This window comes from Talpa occidentalis, unplaced genomic scaffold (genome assembly GCF_014898055.3).
Source record: "Talpa occidentalis isolate TD23 unplaced genomic scaffold, MPIMG_talOcc4v2.1 talOcc4.2, whole genome shotgun sequence".
Lineage (NCBI taxonomy): Eukaryota > Metazoa > Chordata > Mammalia > Eulipotyphla > Talpidae > Talpa > Talpa occidentalis.
The window spans coordinates 148,262,491-148,278,394 of NW_023602073.1; the positions used below are offsets into that span (position 1 = coordinate 148,262,491).

General features: G+C 42.5%; 1 protein-coding gene across 4 annotated transcripts in view; it reads right to left on the reverse strand.

The window, feature by feature from the left end:
• Positions 1 to 15,904, reverse strand: part of PLEKHG1 (pleckstrin homology and RhoGEF domain containing G1) — a 197,203-nt gene that overhangs the window by 79,057 nt on the left and 102,242 nt on the right. Inside the window, exon 1 of one of the 4 annotated variants that reach the window (XM_054697958.1) lies at positions 12,201 to 12,723. The exons of 2 other annotated variants lie outside the window; for them this stretch is intronic. The gene's annotated coding sequence lies outside the window, so the exon portion shown is untranslated. Of the gene's footprint in view, positions 1 to 7,614; positions 8,353 to 12,200; positions 12,724 to 15,904 lie in introns of those variants that run through there. One more of the 4 variants, XM_037520672.2, reaches the window with a different exon arrangement.

Sequence of the window (15,904 nt, forward strand, 5' to 3'; positions counted from 1 at the left end):
AAAAACATTTGCTTCTTTTTAGCAAGTTACCATCAAAATGCATGTTTACAGGTTTTGTGAGAAAAACAGAAAAGTGTAACTTACGTTTGGAAGGTTATAATAAGACAAACACAGTAACATGAAAATAGATTGATGATCATTTTTCAAAAGAAACATGAATTTGGTTTGACTCTAGAATAAAGATCAGCCAACAGCTGGTACCAATATTTGTAGAACGCTAAAAATCCATCAAGACAATATCTTGGTGTTTTTGAGGTAGTTTATATTCATGGCAAATATTAATGCAAACTTATAATGAAAATATTAAAATTATGAATATGAAATAATGGAAATAACTTGGGTCAACAAGAAGGAATGGTAAGAAATGTGTAGGAAATGAGTAATTTATCAGCATAACCACTACCACATGGCTTAAGTTTGCCACAAATTTTTAAAGCTTTTGCAATATTCTTTCGGCTTGCTCTATAACAACTTTACGGCCTATAAAACATGGATTGGTTATAGTAGTTAAAGTGCACTTGCTCTAAAAATCATGATCCAACTTGAGTATGGCAAGAATCCAAGAAGCAGCCAGCCATTTTAGCATGCTTGCAGCAGGGACACCCACTCATACTTGGGACTGGTGTTAAGAATGTCCTGGGCAGCTGAAAGTAGGAGCAGACACAACATGTGTTTCTCCACCTCGGCTTCCACCATAACTACTACCATGAGGCTGATCTCACTTTCAGAAATGGGCATTCATTTGGGAAGTCTATGAGGATTCTTTTTAAAATTTTTTTTAATTTTAATTTTATTTTATATATTTTTACATCATTCTTCATTTTTGTACAATGTATGCTTTCTCATCTCAGTTATAGTCCCTGTGAAATTCCCACCACCAATTCACCTGTGCACCATCACCATAGTCCTTTGTGTTCTTCCCACCCCTGTTTTGACCCTACTCCCCCCACCCCATGAGGATTTCTTTTATGAGCCTGTGAGTAAGGACAACGTAAGCCGGATGTAGTCTATATGAAAGCCAGGGCATCTGGAAGGGTCTAGACCAACTTACCCCCATAAATCTGGATACACTGGCCTCTAAGGAAAGTTCTGATTTTTTTGAAGACGAGACCCAATCTGCTTTCCAATATACAAAGCTATATTTAACTCTTGGCAAATATTCACTATCAGGACTAGTGAAAATGAACACACTAGAGAGACTCATTTCTTTTCTTTCCTTACTTTCACTCCAACTTATACAGCCACATGACAGCAAGGATGAGAGAAAAACTACAGGGTGTTTGAAGGAGTCCATGTTGAGCTGCTGGGGATGATGGTGCCTTTTATGTTCTCAAGGGCAGGAAAATGTGAGATATGATGAAACAGGGGATCTCTTCACGGGTGAATCTCCAGCAGCAATGTGACTGCACCCTACTCCAAGGAAGGTTGACAGGTTCTAAAGACCAGGCCTGTATTCCAGCCACTGGGAACAACCTACTCTTTAGACAGCCAAAGGGCACTTTATAAATAGACTATTTGAGATATTTTGTATCTGTAGTATTTAGCTTACTGCTCCAACTAAACACCTTCCAAAATTACCAACAGAAGCGAACCATTTAGAGCTAAATCACATAATGGCATATAATATGAGACTGCATTTGCTACTGTTGATTCATTGCTTAGAAGATAATTACAGTTTTCTCACATAAGGAAATGTACCTCATAAAGACTGTCTAGTCTTATTCTCACCTCCCTCAAAATAATTTAAGATTTCCACCCTGTCTGGTTTATTTTTCCTGACACAACTCATCAATTATTAATATTTATCTCTACAGTTTTACTGTTCAACACAGCTGTCAGTAGCCGCATACAATGATTGGGTGCAGCTAGTCCAAAGTGAGACGTGCAATAAGTGTAACAGGTATATCAGATTTCAGAGATTTAGTATGAAACAAAACTGTTAGAATTTTTATGTTGGGCCTCCCTGGTGGTGCAAGGGGTTAAGTCTCAGCACTATGAAGCTATTGGCAGCCACTGTAGCACCAGTTCGATCCCTGGCCAGGGAGCTAAACCCTTGGCACAGCAGACCTCTCCTGTCTCGCCCACTGCTCCCCTCAGCAGTGTATTTCAGTAGATCCACCTGTTCTGCTCCCCACTCTGTCTCTGGTGAACCCTCTCATACACACCCCCACCCCCGCACCTCTGGCCTGCACATCAGCTCTTGTATGCATAAATAAATAAATCTTTTGAAAAAAGAATTTTTATGTTAATGACATGTTGAAATAATATTCTGGAATACTGTGTTGAATAAATATCTTCTTAAAATTATTTTCCCTGGTTAATTTTACTTTCTAAAATGTGGCTACAGAACATGACAAATTTTACATGTGACTTGCATTATATTTTAGTTGGACAATGATGACCTAGAAATCTTCAAAGTAATTATGTTAATCTCTACAATTTAAATTTACTTCCATTTTAATCTTTGTTCAAATAGTAAATGGAGAGGAGTGTATGAGTGTACAATTTGTACGAGTGTACAATTTGAGGATTATCTTTTTTTTTTAATACTCTGTTCCTAATACACATATTGCTATGAGTTAGTGAAAACAGAACTGGGGGGCAATTGCTGTGTCTAGATATTGGGGTAACTGATTGCCCATGATATAATGAAACACCCAGATAGAAATGTAAAAAGCAACAAAACAAGCGAGAGATTATGGAAAGTTTCTGTTAACACTTGGGTAATTTACTGCTTTGCTTTGCTTTCTTTTTTATAACCTCTGTCACTTTCTCACTAAATCTCAAACACAGAACCAGCTTCTGAAAACTTGCAAACAATGCTAATAGCTCACATCAGTGGATTTTTTTACTATAAATACGCTGAAAGAAGCTGGTTCTTCCTACCTTGAAGATCTCAGTCTATCTGACTCTTTGAAAACCTGGAGATGGGGTGGAAGAAGCCCATAAAGAGGGGTCTCAGCGTCTCACCGAGTGTCATAACTGAAGGTATTTTCAGTCTAAAGCCGTAAAAATAGACTATTCCTTCTTGTGTCATCATAAAAAAAAGGGGGTGGGGCCTCGCTGGTGGCACAAGGGGTTAAGCACAGCACTGTGACGCTGTCTGCAGCCTCTGCAGCACAAGTTCCATCCCTGGCCAGCCAGGGAGCTACCCACATGGCGCAGCAGACCTCTCCTGGCTCGCTCGCTGCTCCCCTCAGCAGTGTATTTCAGTAGATTCGCCTGTTCTGCTCCCCAGTCTGTCTCCGGTAAATCCTCTCACGCCCGGCACTTCTGGCCCATACCCCAGTTCTTACATGCATAAATAAATAAATCTTAAAAAAAAAAAAAGGCTACCAGCTCCTTCAGAGATGGTCTTTCACACAGTCTCCTTCACGACCAGATGCCTCTCTATTTTTTCTAGGTGAAAGAACTCTCATTCCTTGGCTCTTCTTTGTTCTTCAAACTTCCATTATTTCAGTTGCTCTCTTTGGAATGTCACCGCCAGAATCCAAAGCAACCGTTCTTGGCCCTCTCTTGTCTCTCAGGCTGGTCTAGGGTTGAAGCAGAACTTTCCATGGCAAGGAAAGCCCAAGATTCCTGTGACCGTGTTTACATGTCCAAGGGGCCTCGGGCTCCCTGCCCTGCTCTGAGGAGAGCGCTCCCCAGCCAGGCTCCTCCAGGACTCAGCAAGGGCTGAGGAGTGATGGGGATTTCCAGATTCTGCTCATTGTTATTCTAGACTTCAAATAGCTCGTCTGAGTTCCTTGGCAGGACAATCATGGAAATCAAGAGAATGTCTTGTGCTTAAGACAAATGAATAACGAAAATCATGTAGTTCCTTACTACACCAAAGAGGCCAGCAACAGAGACAGAAGGATCAGCAAGAAGTTATTCTATCGGCCAGCAGACTTCACTTAACACAGAGCCAGTCTCTTGTTGAACCATAAAGTTGTAAACAACTGACTTCATGGTTAAAAAAAATTAAGCCAATTTATATAGCATTGGCCAAGACAACTGTCAAAGACAATTTATGACATTTACATGACAAGGACAACAGCAGGTTTTTGAGGAGTTTCTCCCCCAACCCCCACACACACACCCCTGAGCACAATGATAGCTGAATAAGCCACCAGATAGCAGCAGGAATTCTTACCCCTTGGTTTTCTAAAATACCAACGTGGTTCTTGTCTTAATGACAAGGCTGTGACTGCAATTCCACATGCACTTTACCACTCAAGTGCTAGTCATACTTATTTGTAGAAATAAAGAAGTTGGAAATAAAGAAGTAACCATTTAGCCTCCATGTTAATTTCTCAGATTGACAAGGCCCTATGGTTATGTAAGGGGTTAGTCTTGGAGGAAACAGGATGAAGGGCATATGGGCTGGAGTACCTTTGTAACTTCAGTGTAAATTTAAACATTTTCTAAAATAAATAGTTTAAAAAAAAAATCTGTGACCATTTAGGAGTCAGTAAAGCAAGCATTTGCACCAGAAGATCAGGAGTGGGAAAAGAGGCTTTGCCAAAATACTCTTGTTCAAATAAGAGATGAAGGATTCAATGAGGGATGAAGATTCCTTCCAGTTGTAAAGTCTGATACGAAATATTCAGATAATTTGCTAACCGATGCCCAGGCCAGTCCGTGGAAGCTGACAGGTACAGATGTTAGCACGGTTGCCTGAGCTAAATGGTGACTGCAGAACGTCTACATTTGAGGGCACCGGCTTAAATAAATGAGGACCTAAGGGAATTTCATTAAGGATTTTTATGCAAATGGAGTCACATCTACTTTTACTGTCTGTTGTGTTTTTTTGGGGGGTGACTTAGTGTGGAAGGTGAAGGAGTTTTTGGGGGCAGGCGAAGGGATAAAACTATCCCTCACATTATCACTTTCACATGGTTAGTTGTCTACCCAAATCCACTCTTTTAGGAAATAGTTTCAAGTGAGCTCCCTCCCAGACTCCCTGTTCTCGGACATGGCCACGTGGTCAGCTTCTCACCAGGGGACACAGGTGCCCTCTGGGGGGGGGTCTGTCCTGCACTTCCTCTTCCCTTCCCACTGGACCCGACAGGCAGGGCCCTTTCCTGCTCTGTGAATGTGAAACCCACGTCCTGTGGAGTACGCAGAGCACAGAGACAGAGGCCTTGCAGCAGCTGGGGCTGCATTGCCCCAAGCCACCACATGGAAATGTCTGGTTGGCCTGAAGCTGCTGTGTTGGGGAGACTGTGTGGGGAGTGCACCCTGAGTGTAGGGTGATGCCCAAGGTCCCCAGCTTTCTGAGTGTATCCAGCTGAGGCACTGGATATGTGAGCAGGAAATCTTCAAAGGACCCTGAACCTTCAAATGATGCATGTGGGACTTCAACTTCAAGAGCCTCTATATCAGAACCACCTGCCAGAGCCCCCCTGAACTCCTGACCAGAGAAACCTTGAGTGATTATGAATGACTGTTTTGGGTTCAAGCCACAGCACCCCTGATTACATCATATGAGTAGCCTGACCCTCAGATGCCAGTGCTTTAACTCCATATCAAAATTATCCTTAGGGAAAAAATAGTATCAAAATTAATTCAGGTGTCATTACTACATAACAATTTTATAGATGGAGAAAAATTATGAGAGGTCAGGCAGCACCATGCTCAAAGTTGATTGTGAACCCAAGTCCATGTTTCTGATTTCTAGTTCCTTTTTCCTTGGGCTGAACTATAGATGGGCACCACAGTTAGGCAGGACAGGAGCCTAAAGCTCAGGAAAGGGAAGACTCAATATAAACACTGTGTAAAGCACATGGCCCGCAGTGAGAGTGTGTGTGTGTGTGTGTGCGTGTGTGTGTGTGCACGCACACCTGCACACGTTTGCGTGCATGCAAGAGCTCATAGGACAAGTCAGATTATAAGTTATAACTTCCTCTTGGTCAGAGGATTTGCGTATCTGCCCTGGCCTCACCATCCAGCTTTGTATTGCAATCTCTGCATCTCTGTTCCCTCACATGGAAGTGATGCAGCTGCACTTGGTGACTTCCCCAGGTCCCATCCAACCTTGAGGACAAGACTCCAATCCTGAAATAAACACAACTGCATTTGCCCACCCCGAGCTAGAGTCCCAGCAGAAGCAGCAGCCGCAGATAGCAAGTTTCTTTTACATCCTACAGCCTTTCATCATCCAGGTCTTGGATGATGAAATATTTATCAATAACTTTGCCAAGAGCTGAAAAAAATCTATTTTTAATTTAGATTAAGTAGTAAGCTCTGCTCCAGCATCAGCTTGAACAGTGCCTTCCTGTTGGTGTGGAAGCATCAGACTCGGGCAGTAGATCAACAAAGATAATCACACATGGGCCCCTTCTGAATTGAACACCATCAGCTCCAAAAACATCTCTGCATTGTTGAGAGGGAGGCATTGGGCTAAACAGCATTTTCTTCAAGAAAAAGGAGGGGGAGGGTAGAAAAGTCCAAGCGACGAACAATAGTACCCAGCGTAAGTGAATCCATCCATAAAGTACACTAAGCGTTTTCTTAAAGAAAAAGGAGGAAGGAATTCAAAGTCTCGAACAATAGAGACCTGAGTAAATAAACCCATCCTGGAGAAGGTACAATGTAAAGCTATTAAATGTCATGTCCTCTCAAATGCTTAAGGATGTAGAAAATGGTCATAATATACTGTTGAGTCAAACTGTAGTTTTTAAAACATAGTACAGTGTTATCCCAATTTTGATTAAAAATAACACATTTATTATGCACAATAGAAAAAGATAGAAAGAATATACCATAAAATATGAACACTGGTTTGACCAAGTAGGAGAATATATGATTTTCGCCCTTGGCTATTTATCTGTAAATGTCACTTTTTCCCAACTGTATTACTTTTATAATCTGAAAAGTTTATTTAGGAAAATTAAAATCACAGTCTCAAGTTGTATCAAATATTTAAATATTTTAAATTAAAATAGTGATTTTTTTATGGTCAATAGATGGTTAATGAAAAAAGTCAAACGCCTCTCTTTCACAATTATTAGTATCACTGAATTAAAATAAGATTCTTATGGGCAGCAGCACCGCAGACAACCCATGTCTCCTCCCCAGTCCTTCCTCCTAACAAAAGTATTTCTCTCCCATAAACAGCAGAAATAGAAGCTGTATTTAGCCAACTCTGGTGACCAGGCTAAATTTCATCACAAAAGTTGCTAAGTATAAAATTTGCACACATTTATTTTGCTTCCCCAGCTCCGTCTGCAAGAACCTCATAAAGAAAGCAGCTTAAAGCACTGAGCATGCCAGGCACGACCGTTTAGGATTTCAGTTTTCTCCCCAGATATTTCCACCGAACTTGAGCAAAACCAAACCAAAACAATTTGGCAAAACCCATTTCAGACTGCAGGTTAAGACGGAGAGGCAAAAATCACCTTCTAGATTAACTCCATTGCGGGAGAATTCTTTTCAGTACACCGAGCTTATGACACAACAGCTGTAATCAATCCAAGGAGCCGCTGTCCCCACCGTGTCAGAAAGAAACCCACAGCGACAGTTTCTCCCAGTGGCGGTGGAGGGTGGAGAGTCTCCTGCTGCTTCACAGAGCCGGAAAGAACAAGTTAGTCCGGGCCTGGGCTCCTGGGGCACGTTCCCATTAGCACCTACCTGCGCTCTCCCGGGGCTGAGCCACATCGCCTGCCTTCAGCTGATGCAGTGACCTCACAGGCAGGTAAAACCAGCAGCCTGACTAGTCTGTGCAGCTCCTTCCGTAGAAATATTGCATGAGTCAGCTTTTATCTCTCAAAACCCAACACACAAAGGCTTCACAAAAACCTGATTTGCAACTTTCCCTCTGCCTTTCCCCCTAGTGTGCAGACCACAGCCTTCTGCATCCCTGAGAGCCTGAAATGAAACATGACATCATTCGATTGAGAAACAGGACAATAGGCACCACTGTGGGTAACTTGAAAATGCACACTTCGCCCAGCGACGCCCTGCCACTGCCATTCTTTTGTGAACTTCAAATACAGCCCACAAGCTGCTTGGCTTTACCTTCCTGCTCCCGCCCCCGTTCTCATCAAGCATTCTCCACAAAATAAGCAAGAGCTCCGGAGCGCTGATATTTTCGAGCTCACTTCCTGAATTATAAGTTTACTTCAAAGTAAAAGGATGCATCTTTCACACCAGTCTCAACATCAAGTGGGGGTGGGGTGGGGAGCTGGAGAAAGCTCAGTGGAAGGCGGTTTGCAGCCTTTCTGTTAACAAGACATTTAATCCCATGTTAAGAAAGCAGAGTTAAACCATTTAAGCTTGACTGTTTTTTTTTTTTAACGTTCTAAAGAACCCATCTGAACACAACACCTAAAATGTAAACTTTCAAAAACCAGTTACATTCTCTGATTTTATAATCATGAATACGAAGTGGCCAAGAAAGATTTAACTCTCTTGCTTGAGAAGGCGAGAAAGTCCAATTATTATGGCTTTCCACGTCCCTAGCACCACCTATTCTTCTTAAAATGCTGACTCTGTTTTTATAAAAGATTCAAAAGGTTCATATTTGAAGAAGATACTGAGTTCCTTCCATGAAGGTCTCCAGAAGTCCAAAAATGTTACTGAAAACGGATACCATTGTACCATGGAACTAAAGCCCAGAATATGGATTACACCCAGGTGTCGACACCAAACACTAAAACTATTTCAAAGGATCAAAATCCTTTAAACAGACACTTTGTTTAAAACATTCATTTGGGGCTATGGAAAATAACTTTAGCTGACTGTCTTTAATATAGCGATTTCAGTCATGCTGATTAATTTTAAACTAACAGCATAATAGGATAATTTGTTTTAATGCCTATTTCCTTTCAAGTAAGGCTGATCGTATATTGGGCCACTTATATAAGCCATTTGGATGAAAGATTCAATTCAGAAGACAAATGTTGAAATGCTTTTCCCCCACAAAATACACCAGCTTGATAGAAAGTGACACATCATGGATGCTGAAAAGGCAATTTGAGAGCCGAGGTCCTCCCTGGGCTTTGGGGACTGTCTAAATCTTCGGATCTGACCTCCACAGGGATCTTTCCTGCCTCCCCAAAGTTGTTCCCCATACCCGTGCCCCCATGTTGCTGTTTCTGTTTAGCTAAAAAATCAGCTCAAATCTTAGGAGCGTCTAATCTTCGGCCACCGCTCCAGTCCACTGCTCTCTGCATTTGTTGAAGACTATTTATGACACTTGGACTATAAGCCTCCTGTGGTCTCAGAGTTAGTTTTTTCCTGTCTCTCTCCCTCCTGGGGTTATCAGCTGGGGGAGCGGGGCACCGTCCTATGGAGTAGATTTGATATTCCTGGGGAAGACAGGAAGGTCTTAATTCTTAGGTGGTAGGGTGGGATGAGGCTCATTCTTCTGGGCCTCTCCTCTCAGCACAAATTAACTACTTTCATCATCCAAGAAAGAATTACTATACTTGGATATTTTTGTGCCAACAGACATGTTTTTAATAAGCCATTTTTATATATAGTTTTGTAAATGAATGGTAAATCAATAAAATGTGATTGAAAAGAATAAAAAGGCCATTTCTGAGAGATACTGTGTACATTACAAGTGAGCAAAACTAGCAGCGGTGCCTGGGGTGAGACACGGGACAGCCCACTACATGGACACCTGGGACAAGCAACGCAGCTTGGAGTCAGCCAGGGTGTGACAGCACAGGCCTTGGGTGGGCCCAGGGGCCAGACACTTGTTAGGCCGCCCAGGATGCTTGTCTCAGCAGAGTCACCCTGTGTAAAAGTTAAGACCTTTCCAAACACTTGCAAGTAACTGAACCGTTACCTGCCAGCACCCACTAATGTGGAAGGGTCATAGTATTTTGCATCTGATTTTCCAGTTTATATTTTTTTATTGAGGTAACACTGGTTTATAACACCGTGTAAGACTCAGAGGTGAAGGTTCACCCCCTGAGATTATGTTGCTGCACCTCTCCTCCCTCTTAGGCACCCCTCGTTCTCCACCTGAATGTATTTTTTTTTAATGATGAGCTTCTTCAGAGTAGGGAGGACACACACAATTTTTTGTCTTTATGTTTATCCCAACACCAAGTATTTGCTGAATAAATTAGCTATCAGTCACCGTCGAGAGCCAGAGAGTGACATCACAGCTACCTCCTCTGTGCACGTGGTCAAATGAATCCCAAACCAGGCCAAAGGCACAAGCGTGCGTGTCCTGGTGACTTCTTGCTGCCTCACCATTATTTTTCCTTTTGACTAAAATTAATAGGTGAAAAGATCATTTATGCTCAGCAAATACCTTTTTAAATGTTAGTGAGATTGACCGAGATAAAATGCACATTTAGGTTCTGTTAGACGAAAAAAAAAAAGTTCTTATTGGAAAATAGCTTTTTCACAGAGCTGGTTATACATCAGGGAGCCTAGAAACTCTTCACTGTATCCTCATGTGGGGGGGGGGGAGCTAAGGCTCGGCAGCAGAGCAGCACCCCAGGTATGTCTACATCCAGCAGAACACAAATCAACCAGTGAGCCAAGTACAAACCTGCCTTGTGGCTTAATGGAAGGAAGCCCAGGAAGTCCCAACATTTAAAGACATCCTTTCATTTTTGATAGCTGTGTAGTATTCCATTGCATGCATATACCACATCTTCCTTCATTCATCTGTATGCGGGCACGTAGGTGGTTTCCACACCACACCCACCACCAAAGCATCCACAGTCCCTCCTCATAGTCCTTTGTGCTGCCCTGCTACTTTGTACTTCCCCCTCCCCACAACAACATCTGCAAGGGGAGATCCTATACCTTTAAGATGCAAATAACCAGTGTTAACTTAATAAAAAAAGAAAAAGAAGGAAATAATGAAAACATCCTTTCCCAGAGAGCTGCCATCAGGCCCAGGATTCCACTATGAGAACCAATGCTAGTTGGTTTAAGTTACAAGTTGCCAGTTCTATCTCTAAGATGGCCTGGCAAGGGCTAGGGAGGCCTGGACACAGCTGTGAGAACTGGCCTGCCCATCCTTCTTAGGAATTATCTATTAGCTAAAGAATGAGGCCAGAAGGGCACTGGTTGTTCGGGCTGGGGGCTGTGGCGGGGCGGGGGGTGAGGGGGGGCTCATATAGCGTGCAGTTCCAGGGCCCAATGGGCTCTGACCTAATTGAAACACTTTGCTGACTTTGCAGCCTGGCAACAGCCCCAAGAAGCTAGGCAGTGAAGGCTGAAAGAATGGCCGAGAGAAAGGAAGAGGTGGAAAGGCACGCCTACATTTTTTGGATTCAGGAGAAATTTTGCTTCATACAATCAATATCAGATAAGGCAGATTAGAAAATAATCTCAAATTTTCAGACCCAAAGACCTGGAAACTATAAGGGCTTCTACAAAACAATTACTATTTTATATAGAGAGCAATTTTCATGCTGAAGAAGGGACAGATTCTATTTATCTTGTGATTTACGATATTGTCATGTGACATAGGACACGAGACCAAGACAACTGGTAAAACCAACTATTTTCTAAAGCAAGATCGATGGCAAAACATTCTTAATATATAGTTAGTTTGTTAGAACTGTTTTGAAAGTGAACAGCTTGAGATTACCATCTGGTCTTGTGCCACAGCACAGAAGAAAGGTGATGAGCAGTTAATCCATTGCTGTCAAGGGGTGTCACACCTCCCCATGGATGTCTCCTCGCAGGTCACAATGACCTTGCTTCTGAAACAGGCGATGTTCTGGTACCCTCTGCATTGCAGTTGTTTGTTAACAATCCACATGCACCCTTCCAGACAGGGCAGCCCAAACCCAGAGGATATCACCAACTCCAAATTCTGCCTCGCTATCGTTAGACAAAGCAAACGATAAACCTGTTCCACAAACAAAACCTCCAACCTGGCTTTTCTTTTTAAAAGGCTACTTGCAAAGTGCAATCATTTTAACAGCATCTGATTTTGTCTTCACAGATGTCAAAAAAAATGCTTACTAAGAGCAAAAGATATAAATCTAAGGTGGGCAAAGCTCTCAAATGTAGAAGCAATTAAATGAAGGTATGGTTTTTTTGGTTCTCATGGGATATTAAGTCTAATAATGGAAACCAGACTATAAATAGCAAATCGTTACCAGTACTCAAATTATAGAACTCAAAATGTAATTTTCCATCTTCTACTGCACTCAAATACTAGTGTTAAGTCATGATCATCAGACTTGGAGAAAACAAATAAAGCACATTATTCATAGGACTTTTTCACAGCTTACCCTCTCCTTGAAATTAAGCCACGACTGAACTTCTCTATCCGATGTCAGTCTGCCATGAAAACCCACAAGAGCTTCTGGAACGGCCTCTGTTCTTGAACTCAAGATGCTGGTTTCAAGGAGCCCCTCCATGGCTCATTTCTCTGCCTCTATAAAATCACTGGCTCTATTTTTTTTACTCTGTTCTTTTATTAGGACATTTTGGTCTTCATTTTCCAAGACAATGAAATCAAGTTATTTCTGAACTAGATAATTTTTAGATATCAAGTAAGCAGTATGTTACAAATAGTCTCTGGCTTCCAATAAGATATCAGTCGAGTCTTTAAGGACACCATTGGAGGACTCGCTGTGCTAAGCACAATGAACTAATTATCCCTGAAAGAATGCAGTCTATTTGCAGGCACATTTTTCTCCAGGAGATAGCACACATCTAAGCCATTCATAACCAAAGGCATTCAACACAATCTATACTTTTGAAAACTCCCTTTAAAAAGTACTTGAACTTGTGAAATGGGGCTTGGATGCTTTGCTCAAATCCTGCAGCAATATTTTCCAAGATACTAATTCAAATAAGAATCTATTACAGTTTCAGAGCAAGAGCCATAGAAGTTCATAACCTTTATGTGAGCTTGTAAAGCCAGTTCATGTCCCGGGAGAAGAGGGGCCAGCCTCCCTCAGCCAGTCTCTCTCTCTAGGGCCAGGGTGATGAAGTGATGGGGGGGACCTTGCTTGACTTCACCATCTGCATCCCCTCCTGCCACCCTCTCCCCCCATGCCGTCATCATGGTGGACAGAAGGACAGAAGCAGCAGAGGTGAGGATGTACTCTTGTGTGAGCATAAGGGGGATATAGACAGCCACTCAGAACAGGGAGGACCCAGTCTCTGAACTGGTTCTGAATCTTCTCCATACCAACTGCCACCCTATAGGTTCATCTGTCCCCAACCCCAAAGCCACTTTCTTTCTTTCTTTTTTAAAAAGATTTATTTATTTATCTATCTATCTATTTATTTATTTATACAAGCACTGATTTCAGTCAGAAGTGCCGCAGGGTGAGAGAATTCACCAGAGCCAGAGTGGGGAACAGAACAGGCAGAGTGACGAAGTACACTGCTGAGGGGAGCAGCGGGCGGCAGGAGAGGTCTGCGCGCCATGCGGGACCCTCACTGGTGGCTGGGGATCGAACTGGCACTGCAGAGGCTGCTGGCAGCTTCACAGCCCAGTGCTCAACCGCTGCGCCACCAGGGGTGGTCCCCCAAAGCCACTTTCAATGTCAAATGCTGACAGCTGAGCCTGTAAGACATACGACCCAAGAACAAGTGGATTTATCCCGGGGAGGCCACCTTATTTCTAGAACTGAAATGGGGTGGCTTGAGCTTTGGTTCGTTTGGCCTTTTGAATCAAGTCACGAGGATAATCCCATTCCAGCAGAAATTTTTAAAAGGCCAAATATAGATCCCACCCTGGAAAGCAGAACTTACTCCTTGCTATAGGAGTTGAGGTGACTTACTACTTTTCAGGATTTTTTTTTTTTTTTAACTAAAGAAGGCAAGGAGGGCGGCCAAGCGCAGGTGTATTGTTACAATGGTCATAAACACCCATCTGTTGCCCCGTCTGCTGATCTTTGCTTTTCAGAGCTTTGGCACAAACCGAACAGCCCCCACCCTTCTCCCTTCGTACTTTGTCTACATGGGCTTTGATTTCTGGAAGCTTCTGTCTAGGGGCACTGGAAAAGCACCAGATAAATAATAACAAGTGTGTCGAGTGTGGGATGCAGCGGGTATAACAAGAATGTGTCCATAAGCATTTGCTCTGTTGTCTAAACTGTCTCCTTACTTTCAAACCGCCCTCCAGGTGATATATATTGAACGTGGGTAGTAGCTTTACACTGATGGTAAAATGAAGCAACCGCATTTGCCTTTATCTACCGTTCCCGTCCCAGTCTTGAAGTGAGCTGGCTGGATTCGTCTTTCATCTTATATTTAATTACTTGGTATCCAAGCTGAGAGCCAAACTTACTGAAAGTTCTTGTGAGTCTAAACACTCGCCTAATTCCCAGTTCCCACAGGGGTACATGAAGTAACTTGTTTATGTTGCAGAACAAAGTAAAGGAAAAAGCTCTCTGTTACCTACAGGTTTAATCTTAATTAGGCCAAGAAACAAGTGTAACCAAATTTATTTTGGTTTATTCTGACTACAAATGATTGAATCCTTTACAAGTATATGATAGGAAAAAAGAGGAGGAAGAAGAAAAAGCTAAAACAGTAATGTTACTGGTCTGAGAGGTGGGATTAAGGGGGGCGGGGTGCTCCTCACTGCCCACTGTGACTGGTCTCATGTATTGTATACGTATTTATGCTAGAAGGACAGAATTAATTAACGTGATGGTTATTCTACCATGTGCTGACCTTCCTGCCCCCACCCTCCTCTGTCCATGCCCTCATGGCAGGCCCCTGCTGGTTGACTCATGGCATTTGGCTAATGGGAGACACCAATTTTATGAAGCAGATGAGGAAAACTGGGGCCCTTTTCTGTTTCCTGGCAGATTTAGGGGTCTGGTATCCAAGGCAGTGGTTGTGTCCAAGGCAGCCTGGCCTTCAAAGTCTCAGTTCTCACTGGGCTGCCTTAAAGATTGCGCCCCCTTGTTCCTCGGGGTTCCTGGGGGTTGCCCTGGAGAAAGGTGGCTAAGCCTTCCTGCTGCTGTCTCTGGGCCCTCACATTCCTTGCTGGTTCCCACTGCTTGGATAACTAGCCCTGTCATTAAACTCTTCATTTGAACCCACTGAGCCAATTCAGTTTCTTGCCAGGTCCCTGACTGGTACAATTTCATGCTAACTCTGGAATCTCTGGTCTAGAGAGCTTATAAGGGTTTGACTTCACATGCTCAGTCAGAATGTTGACCACAGCATTTCACAGGCAGGTATAGTGCCAAAGGTTAGCCCCCTTGATTTATGGCCTGCTTGAATTAGGTCAATGAAATAAACATTTAATTAGAACCTAGTCTACGCCAGAAATATATTTTGAATTTGCTATCTACTGAGATACTCCTTTACTCAACCAAAATTTACTGACCCTCAACTATGTGCCAGGAATGATCTTAAGCTAAAGATAGAACAAAACTGACAAAAAAAAAAAAAAATCCCTGCCTTTACTGAGTTTATTTTTAAGAATATATGGAAGTTTATTTTTATATGGAGTTTATTTTTAGGAATATATGGGGGAATATATGGACTAAGATCCTAAAATGAGAGAATATCAATATTGCGAAGATAATTTGAAGTTTTCTAACCTAACTCCTTACCTGGTGTTTGAAGGATCGCTTACAAATTTCATCAAGTATGCACAGTCTCTGTCTAGAGCTGCCAGTTACAATTTGATCGCTGCCAGTTATAATCTTTAAGGGACTTTCCACATTGAAGTTTGCCAATAACACTCCAGGCAGGCATAAGACAAATCACACCCTGCCGCCATTTTGAAGCTCCATCATCACTTGACACAGAGGTTTCCCCCATTATCTGAAAGTAGAATGTTCTTGTTTGGTATGATTTGGTAGGCTATTTTTTGGGATCTGTTAAGATTCTTAAAACACTTTGGCGGAAGCTATAGGAAAACCAGATCTTGAGATAGGGAGAAGGGGATCAAAAGGTGGTAATCTTATTTAAGTATTGCCACAAAGGCCAACCCCCTCTCAACCCATTGAACCCTGCC